At 34.6% G+C, this 21,705-nt stretch overlaps 1 protein-coding gene across 50 annotated transcripts in view; it reads left to right on the top strand.

The window, feature by feature from the left end:
* LOC120889308 (uncharacterized) overlaps positions 1–21,705 on the top strand; it is a 306,686-nt gene that overhangs the window by 267,279 nt on the left and 17,702 nt on the right. For 2 of the 50 annotated variants that reach the window (XR_013424946.1, XM_078019378.1), the window contains exons 16-17: positions 8,659–8,712; positions 11,860–11,989. The exons of 44 other annotated variants lie outside the window; for them this stretch is intronic. The gene's annotated coding sequence lies outside the window, so the exon portion shown is untranslated. Of the gene's footprint in view, positions 1–7,181; positions 7,372–8,658; positions 8,713–11,859; positions 11,990–21,705 lie in introns of those variants that run through there. 4 more of the 50 variants (XM_078019381.1, XR_013424947.1, XM_078019382.1 and 1 more) reach the window with 4 other exon arrangements.

Consider the following 21,705-nt stretch of genomic DNA (forward strand, 5'->3'; position numbering starts at 1 on the left):
CTCCTCTGTAATGATTCTCTTCCTCATCCTGGGCCCCGAGTGATGAAGTGGGCCAACCATGGATGGAACCTCTGAAACTATGAGCTCAAAATAAGTTGTTCTAGTCAAGTACTTTGGTCACAGTGATGAGAAACTGATTAACAGGAAAATCTGCATTGGTTGCGAATAGCAGAATTTAGTTTAGTTGTGAAGAGTAATAATACACTGAACAAAGAATAGGCCGTATGTCACCTTGTGTGGTAAAACTGAGTCAACCATATGATAAATTTTCCAACCCTTTTCCTCATTGTACAGATTCAGCTGTGCTTACGTATCAGTCCTTGCAAAAGAGAAGGATTTTGGTCCAACTTTGTGAGAAGAGATATATATAGAGATGAAGATCCAGAAAACTACACATTAGTGAAGTTACATTGGGCATTACTTCTATTTACATTTCCCTTTTACAAAAAAATTCATCTTCCATTGTCTTTTTTTTATATATAATTTGACCTCAATACCTTCTCCCTTGTTCTTTCTATTACGCTGTGCCTTTATTTTTTTCCTCTTTCCTGTGCCTCCATATCCTCTAAACTTGACAGATCATTGACTCTTACCACTTTTAAATTATTTTGTAGTGCCAAAAATTAAATCCAGGACCTTAAACATACTAGGCAAATACTCTATCATTGAGCCACACCCAAAATTACACCATTGATCCAGACTTATTTGTGTCTGATGACTTTTTCTAGTAGTGGTGCTCACTCCTAAATAATATACATTGTAGAATATCATCACTGACTAGCATTAATGGTCAAAGCAAAAGATAAACCGTAAAATTTAGGATTCATTTGCTTCTAAATAATCTTCTTCAATGTTGACTTGCTATTTGGGGAATTTTATGAGCCCTCTATGCAATGTATTTGAAATTTGAATAATGTATCAATTTGTTTCAGAAATATTCTTCCAGACCTTTATTGTTGCCTTTATTTTTGTCATAATGTGATCTACATTATATCGTAAATCTTGAAATAAATTTACCATGATTATGGCTCCTATACAACTATGCAAGCAAACTCTATTCAATATAAAATAACAAATAAACCTAAATAATTCACATTTTAATGAGAAATATGATATCTTGAATCTCTATTTTTATTACTATTCAATAACATTAGTCAAATAAATTCAGAATATGTCAGATAGCATTATAACAGCACACAAAATAGTATTAAATTCTAGTTAAGCATAATCTGTCCTTTCTCCATACCAATACACTAATTTTTAATGAGGAATCACTTGTTAAGTCTATAAAGTTATTTTTTTCATTAAAAGATAAATTATCATCTAGTTTTACTGAATTTATACTAAATTGGTATATAATACAATTATTTATGGAGTCAGGAATTGGAAAATAGTGTGAAGTTTATTTTAAGACTTGAGATGATGATAAGAAAATTATACTTTTAAAAGAGTACATCATTACTTCTTGAAGGAAATTATTATATATTATAAATAGATTTTCTATTGCTTTGGACTAGGAATATTCAACCCCCCATGAAGCTATTATTTGGCATTTGACTTTTATTTGATGAACATTTTACTTTAGGGTTGAGCCACTGTCCTTTTCTCAATGGTAAAAGGATGAAGTATATTACACTTCTACACAGAATCAAAGACTTAACCTATTAAAAAGTTAAATTCTTATGCCTTATAAATATATCAAATATGAAATGAATTATTCATTTAGAATATAAATTTTATACTTATTTCTAGTTAAATAATTTCATATGACAGCAACAATTTGTATTAAACCAGCTACTGATTCCCACCCAGATATATTCACCAACATTTAAATATCCCATGATTATTTGTCATGAACATGACCATAGAGAAGTATAGAAATGGTCATGCCAAAATCATGTAGTGAAACTGGATTATAAGATGGTGATCCAGAGAACTTAGAATAAGTGCTTTTTTAACCAATATTCAATTTCAGAAGATTTAGACTTACAGAAAAATTACAAAGAGCACAGAGGATTCCAAATTACTTAACCCATACCCAGTTTCTCCTTATTAACATTTATCATAAATATATTTGTATTAATTGTCACAATTAATAAAGCATAATGTATTTATATTTTCTCAGTTCTACATAATGTTGGAGTTATTTTCCAGGATCCCATCTAGGATGGTGTAGTACATTACATTTGATTGTTTTATCTCAAGCTCCTTTTGGTTATGACAGTTTCAAAACTTTCTGATTTTGGTGGCTTTGACAACACTAAGAAGTACTGTTCAGATACTGTAATAGACCTCTCTACTGGATTTGTTTTAAACTTCTTATGATTAACCTGTAATTGTGAATTTGGGGGAGGAAGATCACAAAGGTAAAATGTCTTTGGCATCACATCATAGCAAGAGTACACACCACCAAGATAACTTACCACTGTTGAAGTGTTATGGCTTGGATATGAGGCACTCCCCCTAAGTTCCTGTGTTAATGCAGGGATATTCAGAAATGCAGTGATTAGATTATGGCAGCTGCAACTTAACCAGTTTATTATAGTTTGAATGGACTGATTGGGTGGTAACTGTAAGCAGGTGGGCGTAGATGATAAAGGTAGTTCACTGGCAACAAACGCTGAATGATTAATTTTCAGTGGGACCTCTTCTCTCTCTGCATTTGTCCTATAATGAGCTGACCATCTCACCTATCCTCCACCATGATGTCACACCTCTCTTTGGGCCCAAAGAAGTGGAACCAGCTGATTGTGGACTGAACCTCTGAAACCATGACAAACTATACTTTTTCTCTTCTTGTACTTGTCAGAAATTTTAGTCACAGTGATGAAAAGTTAACACATGAAATTAACATTGACCATCTTAAGCAAGGCTTGCCAGATATCTCCAGTGTGAAGGTACTTTTCCTCCTTTTTATTACTTACTCACTGGAAGGAAGTCCCTGTGTGCTCCATTTCTTTAAAGACAAATTTTGGGGAATTCCTCTGCATCAGAAATTTGTTTCTTCTCTCCAACCTTTTTATCTATTCAAGCATTTATTTACCTCTGTATGGATTTGTGAGTATTCCTTTTATACTTTGGTTGCTAATCCAACAATTTTTTTTTTAATTTTGTTGCTCATGTTTTTTCAGTTTTGGGCATTGGGATCTCTTTCATTTGTCTCCTGTGTCCCTTGACATGCCTCATAATTATGTTTTTTTTTTAATTTTCTTACTTTATGCCACTTCAAGATGCTCTAGGCTAGTTTTGTGTATTTTTTCCCCAAACCTAGAATATCATTTCTCCATTCCTATATAAATACATGACCAGTGAAATTCCCCATCATGTACAATCACAAGAATGGGATCATAATTAGAATTATACTCCATGTATATATAATATGCTAAAATACGTATATCTGAAAAGAACAAATTAAAAAAAAACCCACACACATGATCTGGCTCTAGAAGTGCTCATTGCCACTGGGATAGATTGCTTCTATGCCCTTTCAACTGATAGTGTGAAGAAATTTATGAGTGCATATTAATCCACACATGTACATACTTATAATAATTTATATATTTAAAGGCTAGAAAGACATGAAGTAGATTTCTTTAGTGTTTTCAGAAGGAACTCAGATCAGCCAACACCTTGATTTTTGTGCATAAAATCTGTTTAGAACGTCTGACCTCCAAAACTGCAAAAATTTAATTTGCATTGGATTAAGCTACTAAGTTTATACCAACTTTTATAGCAGCAATACGAAATGAATATAGCTAAAGATAAAGGATATTGTACACCTTTTCATGTCTGTTTACCATTTTTATATCTTCTTTGCTGATAGGCCTATTCAAACCATAGCTATTTATTAAAATGGGTTTGCTTTCTTGTTGTTTTAAGAATTCTTTGTCATTAGAACAGATTATGCTAAGTGAAGCTAGCCAATCCCTAAAAAACAAATGCCAAATGTCTTCTTTGTTATAATGAGAGCAACTAAGAACAGAGCAGGGAGGAAGAGCAGGAGGAAAAGATCAACATTAAACAGAGACATGAGGTGGGAGGGAAAGGGAGAGAAAAGGGAAATTGCATGGAAATGGAAGGAGACCCTCATTGTTATACAAAATTACATATAAGAGGTTGTGAGGGGGAAGGGAAAAAAAAACAAGGGAAAGAATTAAATTACAACAGATGGGGTAGAGAGAGAAGATGGGAGGGGAGGGGAGGGGGGATAGTAGAGGATAGGAAAGGTAGCAGAATACAACAGTTACTAATATGGCATTATGTAAAAATGTGGATGTGTAATCAATGTGATTCTGCAATCTGTATTTGGGGTAAAAATGGGAGTTCATAACCCACTTGAATCGAATGTATGAAGTATGATATGTCAAGAGTTTTGTAATGTTTTGAATAACCAATTAAAAAAAAGAATTCTGGGCTGGGGATGTGGCTCAAGCGGTAGCGTGCTCGCCTGGCATGCGTGCAGCCTGGGTTTGATCCTCAGCACCACATACCAACAAAGATGTTGTGTCCGCTGAGAACTAAAAAATAAATATTAAAAACTCTCTCTGTCTCTCTCTCTCCTCTCTCTCCTCTCTCACTCTCTCTTTTAAAAAAAAAAGATTTAAAAAAAAGAGAATTCTTTGTATGTTCTAGATACAAACCCTTTATCACAAATATGTTTTGTAGATATTTTTCCCAATCAATGGCTTCTATATTCATTTCCTTAATATTATCTTTTGTAGAATAATTTTAATTTTTCAAAATCTAACATCGATTTTATCTCTCATGGCTTATACTTTTGATGATGTTATCTAAAACTTATGCAAATTCAAGATCACATAGATTTACTCTTATGTTGTTTTTCAGAAATTTTATAGTTTTACATTTAGGTTTATGGTTCGAGTTAATTTTTGTGAAAGATTTGTATTTTTGTCAGTTTTCTTGCATATTGACGGACTCCTTCTTGATCAAACTGATCATAGTGCATACTTCTTTATATACATTTTTTATTCAATTTTGTAGTATTTTTTGGAAGATATTTGCATCTATGTTCATGAGAGATGTTGGTCCATGTTATCTGGTTTTAGAATCAAAGTAGTGCTGGTTTCACATAATGGATCATATGTTAGAAAGTGTGTATATATATGTATATATGAAATTGCAGATAAATGTATATTTCTTTATTAAGTGTGTGTTAGGTTTTAACAAGGAAACTGTGTTGTACTTGGGAGAGCGCATTCCTTTGTAATGTCTTTAAGAATCACTTAACACAGCCACAGAAACAAAACTCAAGAGAGTCATATGATATTAGAAGGTTTGTTATTCTCCCAGATATTAGAGACAGGAGGCATGGTATAAGGAGCTATACAAGAGGAGTTTCTAAAGAATGGGCTTAACCAAGAAGGTTGGGAGGAGAGAGAGAGAATGAGAGCGAGTGACAGAGAGAAAATGTAGACTTCTGGACAAATGCCTTTATTGGGTGTCATGGTGTATTGCAAAAGTAAAAGGCAAAATGGAATTTTATTGCTGTGTTTGAATGTTTCTAGATTATAGTCAGGGGAGGGCAAAAGAAAGTTAGCTTGTGGCAAGGACCAGATTATCACACAGGTGCTCCTAGTTTTCTGGGTAGAGTTGCACATGGTATTTTTTTTGTTATCCTTTACATGCATACAACTGTAGTGATGAGATATTTTTTATTTTTAATTTTGGTAATTTGTATTTTTTTCTCTTTTTGGCTTAGTTAGTCCACTAATTTTTCTTTTGGTACTTTTTAAGTGACAAATTAAATATCCTTAATATTTATATAACCATTCAAATTACTGGTTTCTCCTCGTGTGAATTGTAGTAGTTTTGTTTTCTGAGAAAATCTTCCTTTTCATTTAAGTTGTCAAATTTATATTTGTGGAGCTATTAGCAATATTTGCTTATTTTTCTTTTGATGTCTGCAGCATTTGAAGGAATGACCTACTGTTTCTGATACTGGTTATCTCTCTCATCTTTATTCTTTGTTATTCTTACTAAGATTTCTCACTTTTCTTTAGTATTTCAAGCATAAGCTTTTATTTTTATTGTTTTTAATCTATTCTTTTCCTGTTTTCAGTTTCATTAATTTTTACTCTAATATTTATTATTTTTCTTCTGTTTGTTTTAAGCTTAATTTTCTTCTTTCTCTGGTTGCCTATAGTAGATTCCAGGTTATAGATTTTTAAAAATCTTTCTTCTTTTTTAGTGTATTCATTTATTGCTATGATTTTCTCAGTAAGCACTGCTTTTACTGCACATACAACTTTTAATAAGCTGTATTTTCATTATCAGTTAATTTAAACAATTTTAATTTTGAATAGGCACTTTAAAATACTAAAATTGGATTACAGCAACAAAAATTTCTATAGAAATAATTTGGACTCCTGAGAACACCCAACGTTTCCATTCTCACATTTGGGAAACTCTAGAGTCAGTCAATTACACATTGGTTTAGTCTAACCTGTATGAGGCACTCTGAAAGATATGGAAATGAAATAGATGACTCCTTTCTTGCAGAATCTTATTGCATGGGAAAGACTATCACTAGTAAAATAATTAGTGAACATTCTAAGTCCATATGTTATTAAGCCCTGAGTAGTTAAGTGATGAACTGTAAATACCACCAAAATTTCATGTGAAAATGCCATTTTACTTCAGGGGAGTTGGGAACAGACTGTTTAATAGATTAATCAAGAGCCTCTCTTGGGTTGCTTCTTTTGGAAAGAATAGAAAATGAGTGGAAACTAAAATACCCATGTAATTAACAAACATGAAGATAGCTCAGGTCACTGACCCTGCAAATTATTTTTAATGCATAGATACATCTATTCCTCTGATTTGTCTCCTTGAATGATTTTTGGAATGTGATATCCATTAGAAAGGAAGATAATAATCTTGACTGAATTCCAGAAACTTTTGACTTCTTTTTTTGTTCTGTGAATATACATGTGTTCATTTGTGTGTGTGTGCACACATGTACACATTTGTGCACAAGTATACCCACACACAAGGGGGCAGTAGGATCCCTGCTTTGTACTCGAATCATATACAGACTCTTGCATTAAAATGTAGAAAAGTATTTTTTACAAAAAAGAAAACAAAGAAAAAAAAAACCACTCAACTATTTTTCTTCAAATCACAAGCCTGATGAGCTAACAGCTGGTGTTTCTGTGAAACAGGAAGAAGACTAAGGAAGGTGGCCATGGGTAAAACACAGAATGGGGATAATTGCACATCTGTGACAAGAATGTGATAAGTGACACAGGAACTCCATGTTTATGGCTTTGCTCCCCACTGGACTATCACAACTACTATCTGCTCTAATGTTTCCTATATCGATGTTATTTATAAAAATGCTTTTATAATCTATATCATGTGTATGCACTATTCTTATCATTATTTACTTAATATATGCTTTTATTTATCTCATAAATTATTTAACATATTTATTATTAGTAGAAGTTTTAGTATTATGGATATTTTGTTTTACTCTTAGCAATGTAAAGCCAGTATCTCATGGTCTTTACAGAAATAACTCATTTGCAAAAGATTTTTTTAAAAAAATATTTAAATAAAAATAACTAAAGTATACAGAAACACCAAAATCAGTTCATGTTCCACTAAAGGCAAACATGCCACATTTCAGGATATACGGGCATATAAAATAAAATTCACATCAGCAAAGCACACAAAGCCTCAGTGATATGGCTCTGATTTCTTTCTGTCTTATTTCATTTCTTTCTGAGTAATGCTTTACATCTCATTTTATTTTGCTTGAATAATTCATACTTTCCCCAACTCTTTACTGGCCCACAGCAATTCCTGGTTCCAGAAAACCTTTCACTCCTTCATCTACTTAGAAAATGTCTGCTTACTTCAGACCTAGTTAGAGTATCATCTCCTCCCTGAAGCTTTTGCTGACACCTTAAAGTAAATTTCCTTGTCTTTGTGTGTGTGTGTGTGTGTGTGTGTGTGTGTGAGAGAGAGAGAGAGAGAGAGAGAGAGAGAGAGAGAGAGAGAGAGAGAGAGAGAGATCCTTTAACATTTAAATGCATTCCTTGTTTGTTTTGGGGTCTCTCAGCCTTACTAGATTACACATGCTGTCTGATATCTTGTAGGTACCAAGGGCTTACATAATGGATAAGTGAAGATAGAGCAGGCAACTAACTCTTTGGGGGTAATCTCTATGGTACCTCCAAAATTAGAGTTTCTGAATGCTTAAGCTCCAACGCTGCAAATAACAACAGAATTCTTTAAGAATTTGTTTGTTATTAAGTTTCAATAACCTCAAAGACTAGAGTCACTCAATCATGCTTAAATGTTTGCAGCTTTCCTGAGGATAATTTTGATAGGGAAAGGTTGGGAGACAAGCAGGAATGTGAGCACTAAGGAGAAGTGGCCCTGAAAAAAACATGAAAAATTATACAAAGAGATTCTATGAATCTGTCTAGAGGACACCATATTATAAGTTTCACTCAGAGGAAACTACAGCAATACAGAGAAGCCTAGATCCTGTGAAAAGTGTTATTACCCCCATAGGGGAGAAAAGATTTCTTTCTGTATTCATCACTAGGTTCCTGAGGCCCTTATCACGAAAGACAGATTAACAAGAGAAAAACATACACATTTATTTAATATAAGTTTTACATGTCACAGGAATTGTCATGAGGAAAAGGAGATCCAAAGAAATAAGGAAGCTGCCTTTTTATGGTAAGTTTATTGAAGAAATGGATATTTGTAAAGTGTGATTGGACAAAATAAGTATGATCTAATCATAATAAACTGGAGAGAACATAGCAAGGGCTCCTTCTTCAAGTTCAACTCTGTGTCCTTGTGTTTTTGGAAAGACATTTATTTCTTCTAAGAGTTTATCTCTCAAATGAAGGTATTATGACTTGCGTCAGAGGAAAGTCACAAAGACCCCCTGCTTCTGCTGTATTCCGAGATGCCTGGGTGCCATATTTGGGGAAACATGTCCTCAATCCCATCACCTACACTTGGCTTCAGGGTACTCGTTGCTGTAAGGATGGTGAAAATTCCATGGGAAGAGCACGTTGTCTGGACTAGTAGGAAGTGGAATATAGAGCAGAAAGAAATAAGTATCCTGAAGAAACTTAGTTCCTGATCTTTTGAGAAATAGCATTTAAAACCATAAACATCCAAATCGACCTGAAGGGTCAAGTGTGCTGTCGTGGAATAGTAAGGGTGATCACTGCTGTTTAGATAATGCATAGCCATACTTTCCTATGTAGGAGGAAGGTAATGGAAGAGAAAGAAAAAAATATGATATTGGAAAAAAATTTAAAAATTTCATGGTGTTGTAACTAAAGTTTGCTACATGTCCATGGAATTGAAGTATATCACAACAAACATGCTGTGTACCTCTTCAGCATGATTTTCTCAGACCTCCGGCAAAAGGAAGCAATTCTGGTCTTCAACTGAGAGTTGGAGGTGGAATGCTTCCAATTTAAAACAGTCGCAGGTCTGTTTGCCACATGTTGTTTTTTTTTTTTTTTTTAATAGTCATTTCATTTTGGTAAAAAAGCTTTGAGGAGTTGTGACTATGTCCCTCTTACTTCTTAGCTTGCCTTTTTGAGATTATAAATTTCCATATAAAATAAGATGTTGATATGCAATAGAACATATTTTAAATATATGAGATTTGAATTGTTTCTACAAAAAAAATGAAATCAAATTATACTATCTGAGGCTAAACTTCTCCCTGAACTTAAGGGAATTGTGACTATTTTATTTACTTAGATAGATTTATTTCCTTTATACAAAATGAAAGGCATTTTTTTTTCCTTCTATTCTCTAAAAGGGGTGGTAAGATATCTGATGATGGGAAATAGAAGGAAAATTTGCTTTTAATTAGAAGACTATGGGAGCTTGTGATAGATGTTCCTAGTTGCCATATGAACTGCATTTTTTTTCCTTTTTCTCTTTCAAGAATTCTGTATAGAGTAAAATAAATTGTAGGATTTATAACTTTCTACATGCACATCTATTTTAGTGATCTGAAAGTAGAAATTTAGAAACTAGATTTTAGGGGAAAAAAAAGTCTCAATTAATAAAAAGTCCTGGGAATAGAATTTTGGTTACCATCACTGCAAGGGGTCCAGCTGTCAAAATTCTGGCTCAGTGGGTTCTTTAACTTGGGGGGTCCTATTCATTATTTTTGGAATGTCACATAAGTGATTCTCTAAGGATACAATCTAATAAAAATACCACCCAGCCATGTTCTATTATTTCTCCCTCTTCTTTCTTTACCAATTCAGGTCTCTAATTACTAACAGTGAATAAATTCAAGAGTGTTCTTTCCTTTCCAACAGATGGTAACATCTAGTTTTACCTGTTTGCAATTACAAATAATTCCTAAATAATGGAAGAAAAGTATATTTGTAAAAAAAAATTGTATTATGTTTGGTATTTTAGACTAAAAGCACATTAGATACTCTTTAAGGCCCCAGCTTTAATATTATAGTTTATACCATAAAGATTAACACAGAAATGATACAGTTATTCAGAAAATTCAAAGCCTGACTCAACTGTAAGTTTCCGATTAACATACTTTGCTTTAAAATAGGTACACATTCTCTTGGAGTTACATTTTGCATGTACAATATTTTACAGTATCTAGTTTCTTTTTATTGGCAAATCCCTTGTCATTATTATTATTTCACACCAAGAGCCCATATCCTGCTACAAAACACAGTAAGTAGTAGCGTATGTAAAAACAATTTGTATTGTGGAATGTATATCCTTAAATTCCTTCCCTTTGAGATATGTGAAATCTGAGCTCCTATGGTTCTGCGGAGCTTTATGCTGTGACAGATGTGTGTGTATGTGTGTGTGTATGTGTGTGTGCACTTGTGTGTGTGCACTTGTGTGTGTGCACTTGTGTGTGCATGTGTGTGTGTGTGTGTGTGTGTGTGTGTGTGTGTGTGTGTGTGTGTGTGGTGGGGGGAGGCAATAGAACAGTTTGAAATGTTCCAAACTGTTGGCTCCTCATGCACATAGAAGTTGATGGGAGGGATGTATTAAATTCCTAGGCATTCTGGGGTCCCTTCCCTTTTGCATTCAAACTCTCAGAGATTATTGTAAGTTTTCAGGCAAGAGATGAATTTACTTTTAGTTCCCAAGACAGTGAGAATAATGTCAAATCCCAGTGGAACACTAATGGGTAGAGCAAGGGGGGTGAGGTCCAGGCAGCAGTCCTTCGTCAAATCTTGTGTGTTTTTATATTAAATGTGACATGAGTGGGATACCTGTTTTATTAAACTCTGAGCATGTTTCCCATACAGGGAAGTATGCAGCCAAACAGGCATTTGAATTTCTGATATATCAACATATAAAGATACAGGGAACTATGGTTTATAGTATATGTTTCAAGATGAGCAAGGACACATTTCCCAGGAGCCACATTCCACAGTGAATGGCTTCCATGAGGTTGTCTTTCCAACAGTCCTGTCAGCAGACACCTCTTACCCCACCCTTTTCTGCCAAATTATAACTTCAAATTCTAAGCACCTGGGAAATTCCCATGAGTGGAACAGGAAAGGTTAGGGCCTAGAACTCCTATGTCCAGAGAAATAGGAACCTTGCAAGGATGCAACTCTGTACCTTTCCCCACATCTGTGCCCACACAGTTAAGCATGGTAGAGGAGAAAAACAACACAAAATGATTTGTACCAATTTAAATCTGTGGTCACTCATCTTAACAGGGGCTTTTAGCACTTCATAGAAATTCTAATGAGGTATTTTGCTAGTCAGCTTGCTTCCCCACTCTCTGGAATGGCAATTTGAAACATTTTCCACTCAACTCACATCTACAATTTTCTTTCTTTTCTTTCTCAGCAGATGGCCTACTTCACAGAAAATTAAAATAGAAATCATGAAAGCAAACTACCTCAACTTCCTGCCATCGTATTCACAGATCTACCTCAGTTTGCCTCTATCATTTCTCTACCCCTCCTGTCACAAAATAGTACGTGTTACTTCTTGCCTCAATTTACTGGTCACAGTCTTCATTAGCAAAGGTAGGCCTTGCCCCAGCAAACCTCTGGGGCCTTCCCCTAGAGTGCAACGAAGACCCCTAGGATGGTATGTTGGTCTTCTCTGGCCCCCTCTGCTCCATGTTCCAAATCACAACCAGAGAACACAAAAGAATCAACAGGATCATGTGTTTATTCTGCACAAAAGCCTGTCACGAGCGAAACTGTGCACCTCTAAAAAAAATTCATGTTGAAATCTTGATCCTCCCCCTTCCCCCAGACCTCAGAAGGTGAATGAACATGAAAACTAGGCCTTTAAAGAAGTAATTGAAGCCGGATGCAGTGGCTTGCATGCCGGTAATCCCAGTGGCCCTGGATGCTGAGGCAAGAGGATTGCCTGTTCAAATCTAGCCTCAGCAGCTTTCAGAGGCCCTAAGCAAACTGTCTCAAAATAAAATATAAAAAAGAGCTGGGACTTGGTTGTTAAGTGCTCCTGGGTTCAATCTCTAGTTAAAAAAATATTTAAAAAGTAATTCAATTAAAATGCGATTATTAGGGTGGGCCCTTTTACAATGTGATTGATATTCTTATAAGAGATTAGAACCCAGACACATAGAAGGAACACCATGTGGAGACAGGAGAGAAGACAGCCATCTACAAATCAAGGAAAGAGGCCTCAGAAGAAACTAACTCTGACACACCCTGATTTTGGACTTCTAGTCTCTGGAACTGTGAGAAAATAAATGTCTGTTGAATAAGCCACCCACTCTATGGCGCTTTCTAGTGGCAGCCTCATATGCCCTGCAGTGACTTTCAGTCATCTCTGCGATAAAGTCTACAAACCCCAATGTAGTAACCAAGGCTCAGGATGATCTGGCTTACTCTTGCCTTTTCTGTCTCATCCTTGGCTACTCTAGAGAGGCCACATCCTTAGCTTGTCTGTACTCCAAACATACTGGCTTTGGGGCAGTTCCTCAAGTATACTATTATTTTCCTTGATCTGTATGTAGTCTCTTTTTTATTTATTAATTTTTATATGGTGCTGAAGATTGAACCCAGTGCCTCACATGTACTAGGTGAGCACTCTATCACTTGAGCCACAACCCTAGCCCCTCAATATATGTCTTCTATGCAAGATTATAACCTCCATGTTCTCAGAAACAATTTCTGTCTTGCCCACTTCCCTATATATAGCATGTTACTGTTTTCTATTGTGTAGTTAGTGCTCTGTATGTATTTGAAGGAAACTTCAGAATGAACAGCCCAACAATAGACAGAATCATGACCTCTGTGGCAGAAAAATGAACGTGTAACTGCTATGGACAGGGTGTTAATAAGATTTCTAATTATTAGTGAAATGCAATTAGGTAGTTATTTGTTGTTGAAGTTGAAGTAATTACTTGTAGAAAAACTATTGTTCCTAATTCAATTCAGCTTATCAAAGATGTAGGCTATCTTTTTTTTTTTCAGTGATATTCATTAAATGAACAGAATTTGTTGGATTAGACATACACTAGATCTAATTTTGGGAAGGATATAAATAAAACAGTTCCATGAAGGGATGGTTTTATATTTTTACCTGGAATTTATATTCTTTATAGAAACAGCCAAAATGTGTATACAATTTGAACACCATAATAGGACATTTGGTGATGCAGCTTTCACCCAAAGTTGGGTTTATTGCTTCTCTTCTTCCTCTCTGGTTTATACCAGAGGATGGAAATCCTTTAAAAGAAGTATGTTCAGGATTTAAGTTCTTTTGTTGTGGTACCGCGTGGGAGGTGCCCATCCTAAGTGAATCCCTAACATCAAGGAGTGGATAAGGTGCTGGCAGGGTAGCCCACAAGTTGCTAGCAAGTAAGTGTCTCCGCTCTTTTGTGATTGTGAGTATGTTGACTGTGACACCCACACCTGTCTAAGGAAGTCTTTGGTGGTACTTAGGTGATAAGTATAATGGTGTCATCTATTTGTGACTGGTATTTCTTAATGGGGTTGTCTATCCCTGAGAGGATCGAGAACAAAAAGAGTAATGTAGCTGGCCATCATCCGCACATTTATTTACATGTCAGGGCTTTTGTTCAGAGAGTGACTGAAGCCTATTTGTAGAGTCAGGCATAACCAAGTGAACCTCATTGAGATTCACTTCAGGACATATCCAAACAAACAAGATCTTCATTCTGAGCCCATCCAAATGTCCGTAATTTGGTAAATTACTCATTCTATCTGAATGCATTAGTCATCATTTATGAATGTCAGTGAGATTGAATGGACTTCCCTCAAAGCTCAATAGAACTTTTCCATCATGCTACAAATGCCTGTTATTTTTTCCCCCCAAGACATATTTTTTCTGTTGCATTTTAAATTTCTGATCCATGAGCCAAATTGGCATTCCAAAAATAAAGAACACATTTAAAAATCTAATGGATCATTAAAAAATAATTTTTTTTAGATTTAAGTAGATTAAGGTCACATGACATTACATTAAAATGTATCAATCTTTGTAAACTTCAAATTAGTATTTCAGCTAAGCACTAAGCACTCTGGAAATCTTAGTAACCTTCAAAATAAACAGCTGCCAGTTAGAAATAAAATAGGAGGCTTCTTAAAAGAAGTCAATATTTCAGTAGCTAACTTTCTTGAAGACAATTTTTTTTTGCAGGGATAAAAGTTTTCTATTGAATATACTTATTACTTGAAAAAAATTAAAATGAAATCCCATACAGAAATTTTCTGATGCTATGACATTTCATGTTCTCCTTAAAATCAAAAGATTTTAATACTACAGCAAAGAGAGAAGTCTGACATTTTGACACTCATCAAATATTTGCAATATTTTAGAGCTGTATCAATTAGATTTTTCTATTCCAACACATAGTTTTAACTACTGTATGCCAGCTAGATGTCTTCATGATATATTGCAAATGCATGATAGAGACAGAAGAAACAGAAGAGCTGACCATTGAGCTTGTGAGAATATTTATGTAATTCCCCAAAGTCTAAGTTATATGGGCAAAAGAGATACTCTGAGCTTTCTCTTCTGTTTCCTTAAGGTAGTGCTATTTGTAAATCACTATTGTTCAAATGATTGGAGTTCTTTTTGATTCAACAAGATGTTCTTCTCAGTATAGGATCATTTTAAATGTTCTGGAAGTTTTTATGAATCCAGGGATGGATTTTTAAATGAACTGCTAAATAATCACAGGTTTACTGGTCCAAAGACAAACTCTAATTCTTCTCATTCTGTATCCTAGAATGTTCCCTTTCCTCTCTGTGGTTAACGCTAGTTTTTCTAAAGGAAATGCTGACTGTTCTTTGGCAATCTCTACACAAGGTTTCTTTGATGGATCCATTGTATTCAAGTTGCACACATGCTGTCCACTCTCCCTGTGCACGCCTTGTGTTTTAAATCCTGGAGGGCTTTCTTTCTTTCAGTACAGGAAACATCTCTCCCTTTTAATAATCCAGACTTGAAGAAGATTTGATTCGTGATTATGTATATAGTTTCTGTTTTTCTCTGTGTCTGTGTGTGTGTAGCAAATATTTATAGTGTACCCTATTTTATCTTGAAATTGAAAGGCTAGATAATTCTTGGAAGGAATATTAAGCTTCCTTGTGCAGCATTCTTACACTCAAATGCTTCAAGTCCAGCAAGGAAAGGGGATGAATAAAAGGGTTGTGGGCCCAGTGACTAGAGAACACTTGCCTTGTCTTAAGGAACCAGCATCTATTCAGCTGCAGGCGGTTGCTGCCATACAAATCGGTCTTGGTGTTGTTAAAGCTACCCAGGTTTGCAAGAGTGGTCAGAAACCTGAAGTTTCATTTGAAATTTCTAAATATTCAAACATAAGTAATTAATTCTAATTAAAACACTAGGAAAGCCAAACAAATTGTGGGTATCCAATGTACAACTTCCAAGGGTATATTCATACCTACAAAGAAAATGCTGTATCATTAGACTTAGCAAATTTGCTGCTTGAATGGAAAAGAGGAAATAAATCTAGACGCTAAGGTAAAAAGATCATTAACATTTCAAAAACTGTTCTATTGCACAAATATTTTTCAAGCTATTCTAATTTTATCTGCATTAATTTATAAATGTAGGATATTGTTCTTTTTGATCTACAAAGGACTATTACATACTTGAAACCAAAATCATGTATTCAAAATAAAATTCTTCCTGAATGGATTCCCTTTCTATGTACTTCTTCAGTTAATCTCTAGAAAGGATGTGCAAGTTGCAGAGTCTTCATATGAGAGCCTTGACTTTGTGAGCAGAGGGGTGGTACACTTGAGAATACATGGGAAGTGCCTTGTTCCTAACTTTGAAAACCACCTATGATCAAACATATTATGAAGTATTGAGAGCTCTTAAACCAATGATCAATGAAGTCTGGGTGCTTTGAGTACTGTGTCAGGACTGACCATCTCATAGAAAGACATAAATATTATTCTTTTCAAAAGAAAACACATTTGGATCTACTATTATCTAACAAATAACTAGAAATATATCTCCATAAATATCAAAAAAGGTAGAGAAACATAGGTCTATTTAATGCCACTGTTTGTATATTCTTTGTCAGTTTAAAAAAAAAAAAGAATTCAATAAAATTCTCACCTCAGTTACTATGTCATGAAAGTCATTGCACACATTTGTTACACCTGTCAGAAAAATCCTCTTAGGTGTTTTTGCTTGAATGCACAAGAATTTTTTTTTTAATGCACAAAGTAGACTTGAAGAAAGAGTTGCTGATGCCATCAGGAATATTTTGGCAGAACCATGTAGGGGAAAGAGAAATTTTTTTTCAATGCTTGTGTCTTTGTTATTCTTGTCTCTTTCAGGCCTCTGGTCAACATCTAACACCATTAAGATCTCCTTAACTTAAACATTTCTCATCTTAAAATATTACTGCTTTCACATGGCAATAAATTATTTATGTACTGACAGATCTGAAAATTTTTCCTGGGTTAGGTTACATTAAATTATTATAATTATTTATCCATTTATTCAAATTAGTGATCATCTATTGTGACAGATATTATGCTAGTTTTCTGACACAAAAAAAAAGTGCTAATAAGAAAGCTCACATTAGAGTTGGAGAAGCAGGAAGTGTAAATATCATTTAATATGCCGTTATATGCATTGTGATAGATGTAAGCAGGTTACTTTGACACTTCATAAGAAAGGGTTAGATAAGGCTCTCCAGGGGTAAGTAATTCTCTCCTTAGCCTTCAAGAATAGGTAGTCATTATCCAGAGCTATCGGAGGAGAGGGACCAGGTCCAGCTAAGTTAGAATAAGTTATGAAAGGGTGTTGAACATGAAAATATATAAATACATTATTATTATGAAGAGAACACAGTGCCTAATATGGACAAAGTTTTCTTAAAGCATTTAGATTCTAATGCGTATGGAACTAGATAAGAAGTTTAGTGGAATACTTGTTCAAATTATTACTGTCAAAAACACTCTCTAGATGAACTGTGGAGATTGCCTTGGGATCAGGCAGGATTGCCCATGAGTAGGCAAATTAGGGGTATATGTTTCCAGGAAGAGTCCCTGAATTATCAATGATAACAGAGATACAGAAGAGAGATAAGTGTTATGAATTAGATATAAGGTGTCCCCAAAAGCTCATGTGTGATTCAAGGAAGTTGAGAGATGAAATAATTGGGATATAATAGGTTTAACCCAATCAGTGCATTAATTCCCTGATAGGGATTAATTTGGTGGTAACTGTAAGCAAATAAGGTGTGGCTGGAGGAGGTTGTCTCGGAGGACATGTCTTTGGGATTTATATTTTGTCCTTCTTGGACAGAGCTCTCTCTCTCTTTTTTTTTTTTCTTTGTAATTGTCATTTCCTGAGATCTTCCTTGGCCGTACTCTTTCACCATGATGTTCTGCCTCACCTTGAGCCCCAGGAATGGAGCTGACTCTTTACGGACGGACTGAGACCTCTGAAACCAAGAGCTCCCCAAATACACTTTTCCTCCTCTAAAAATGTTCTTGCTAGGTGTTTGGGTTTCAGCAACAAAAAGCTAACTAAAACAATAAGAATTTAAGAGGTATATATGATAGATAAGATTCAGTAATTTGGAGAGTGAAAAGTAAGGGAAAAGGGCCTAGGTCTTGGTTTTGATGGTAATAGTGCCAAAAATCTACACAAGAAATTCAGAAATGTTTGAGACTTTACATGGAAGATGGTGAGTATACTTTTTCACCCGTCAAGTCCAAATACTTGTGGTTTCCCCAAGTTGAGGCATGCTTTGCATAGCTCAGTGATGGCTTAGTTGAGGGGTAGATAAAAGATGATTTGAAACTTAACAGGTCAAAGGTGAAGCCATAAGGGTGGATAAAATCAACCAGGAAAATGGGCAGCTAATGTGATGAAAATTATGAATGTGGGAAATATTGACATTTAAGGAGCAGACAGAGGGAATGGAAATTTCAGGTAAAGGTATGATAGAAATCTGAAATAGCTGATCCCTAACATCTAAGAAATTAATGAATGTTCAGAGAAAATTGAGGGTAATTACTGGCTTGAAATTATTCACAGGACTTAAAGAAACAGAAGAATTAAAAATTGCTGACATTTAGCATACTGGTGGCCATTGGTCACTCTGTGAAAGTACTTTTAACATATACTAGGAGCAGTAGACAGACTATGGCTGTGAGGTCTGATTGGAGTTTGAGGAAACATCAAGTGTGGTTATGCAAAGGATGTCTTGCATGACAATTCTCAACCAAGTGGGTGAGTGTGAATAAACATGTCTACTTGCTTAAATCAATATATAACATAATATAATATAATAATAATATGCCCATGTACAAGGTAGCGTACATGTGAGGAGCAGGAATTTAGTTCTTAACAAAGTTACTCAGAGGTTACGTGAAGCCTGAAGACAGATTCTATTTTCCAGTGTTATTAAATGGGAAGATGAAAAGAAGGGCAACAGAATAGGAATATTGGGTTAACATTTTTAAGTTCAATTGGACTTTAACATACCTAAAGACTAGAGGCTCAGAAAGAGACAGGTGAAAAGGAAGAAATCATAGACTGAGAGCCATGAGGATGCAGAAGAGAATGGGATGTAGACGGTAAAAGAGATTAAACATGGATAAAAGCAGAAGTTTGCTTTTTATTGACATGAAGAGGAGTAGATAAGAATGAGGGAAGATGCAGATAAGCTTCTGACTGAAGGGAAACAGCAAAAATTATGAAATAAAAATAGATAGAAACAAACAACAAATTGTGGCCAAAAGATATCAATTAGAAGCACTAAAAATATCAATTTGTTAATTGAAGAAAAAGGTTACTCCAATTGGGGCATAAAGTAAAACTAGAAAGATAAACCCCAAAGTTTATTCAGAATGCAGTTAAGAAGAAATAGAAATAGATTTGAAAAAGATAAGAGAAACTACAATACATGTAAAGTTGAGAAAATAAGACCATAGGCATCTCAAAGAAATGTCAGAATACATTAAAGGAATGACTCTAAATAACATTGAAAAAAGTGATGCATGGAAATTTTCTAGAATTGAAGAAAATTATGAGCTCCAAATTGAAAAGTTCATACCAGAGGGGCATGGTGGTGCAGGCCTGTAATCACAGGAGGATCACGAGTTCAAAGCCAGCCTCAGCAACTTAGCAAGGCCTTAAGCAACTCAGTGAGACCTGTCTCTAATAAAATACAAAAATGGCTGGGGATGCGGCTCAGTGTTTAAGTGTTCCTGAATTCAACTCCTGGTACCCAAAACAAAACAAACAAACAAACAAACAAGACGGGGTGGGGGGGTGAGATGGGGGAGAGAGGGAGTTCACATCATTCTGAGTTAGAATAAAAAGCAAATTGTTATTGTGACAGAGGAGAAATGAAGAAGAAATATTTAAAATTATCAGAGAGAAGATAACTTTCCTATAATGGCAGATTGTATTAAGAGCTTGTGAATCTTCTGTCATTACTCTTGTCAAGGTAGATGGTTTGGAATTCCCTGGATTTTTGACTTTGACCTTGGCTATGTGATTAGTCTGTGCCAATAGAATATGGGCAGAGTTAACCATACATTAGCATCAGGTTTAAAGTCCTCTTGAATTTGAACTATTTCATGATGAGCATGCCACAGGTAGGCTGATTTCTTCAACTTGGTTTCCAGGAAAAGAATGTGAGAAAAATACCTGGACCCAACTAAATGCTGGATTAGCCTTGCCTACACCAGCTGAATTGAAGTCAATTTATACATCCTTGATTATGAAGTAAATTACTGTTGTTTAAGTCACTGGGATTTGGGGCTGGTATGTAACATGACTCAAGCAGAAACAGGTAAACCTACAAAGAAACAATAATTCAATTAATAATTGTTCATTGGGAATAAAAAATAACAAATCATAAAAGGATTATCCTAATAGGTACAAGAGTGAACCAGAAGCAGTGGTGCACACCTGTAATCCAGTAACTGGGGTGGTTGAGGCAGGAGATAGTGAGTTCAAATCCAGCTCATCAATATAGTGAGGCTCTAAGCAACCCTGTGAGATCCAGTCTCTAAATTAAAAAAAAAAAAAAAAAGAGAGAACTGGGGATGTGGCTCAGTAGTTAAATGCCCCAGAACCCCCACCAAAAAAGTTCAAGAGTGAAACAATCAACTTAGTAGTTATACCTAGCTAAACTATCTTCAAAATTCTCTATATATTTACACACAGTTCATATGTAATGATATCCTCAAAACCATCACATAGTAAGAAAAAAAGGGGGGGAGGGGCAGAGGAACAGCTAAAATCCTATAAAATGGTAGGAATAAAGTCTAAATTTGTTAGTGATTTCAATTAGTATAAGTAGACTATACCTGCCTACCAAAGTATATTGAAATTTTAAAAACAAATAATAATACTGTTACCTGTTTCTGACAAGGGATAGACCTAAACAAAATAACTCAGAATTACTGAAAATGGAGAGGTATAAAAAGAAAGAGCATAAAATCCTAACCCATGTCCATTGGGTAGAACAACATTAACATCAGGACAAGATAACATTTAAAGAAAAATTAATAGAGATAGCAGGGGATAGTGAATGCATATAAGTATAAATACCTCATATCCAGATATAGAAATCATACACATTTTGCACATGAGAATCTAACTTCAAATTACCCAATACAGAATTTCAGGGAGAAATTGCCAAACAAAAATTATAGTAGTAAATTTTAGCACATTTCAGAAACTGATAGATTTAGTAAGTTTATAAAACATGTGAAAAATAAAATTAATAAATAAGACAAAAATATATACCATGTATGTAAAAAGTTGAAAAATTCAAAATAACAGATAATGTGTAGGGCATTTTCTTTGAACAAATTAATTGATTTTGAAATTAGCATATGAAATAGACAATTTTCTTACCCAATATTTTAAAAAGAGAACACAAAATTAAATAACTTATAGAGTAAAATTAAAATATATCTGTATAAATTAGGACATACTAAGAATTAAAATAAAAATAAGGTCTATGTAGTATCATTGAATGTAGTTATGGAACAAAGACTATGTTTTTTCTGAGCCCAGATCTTAGCAAAGGATATATAATTTTAAATTATCATATTAAAACACTAGGAAAATTGAAAATAACTTATTTAAGTATTCAATTTAAGAACTAAAAGGCAAGAAACAATGAGAGTAGAAATCACAGAAATAGAAATTTATGATAGAACCAATGGAAAT

This window comes from Ictidomys tridecemlineatus, chromosome 8 (genome assembly GCF_052094955.1).
Source record: "Ictidomys tridecemlineatus isolate mIctTri1 chromosome 8, mIctTri1.hap1, whole genome shotgun sequence".
In the NCBI taxonomy this organism is placed as follows: domain Eukaryota; kingdom Metazoa; phylum Chordata; class Mammalia; order Rodentia; family Sciuridae; genus Ictidomys; species Ictidomys tridecemlineatus.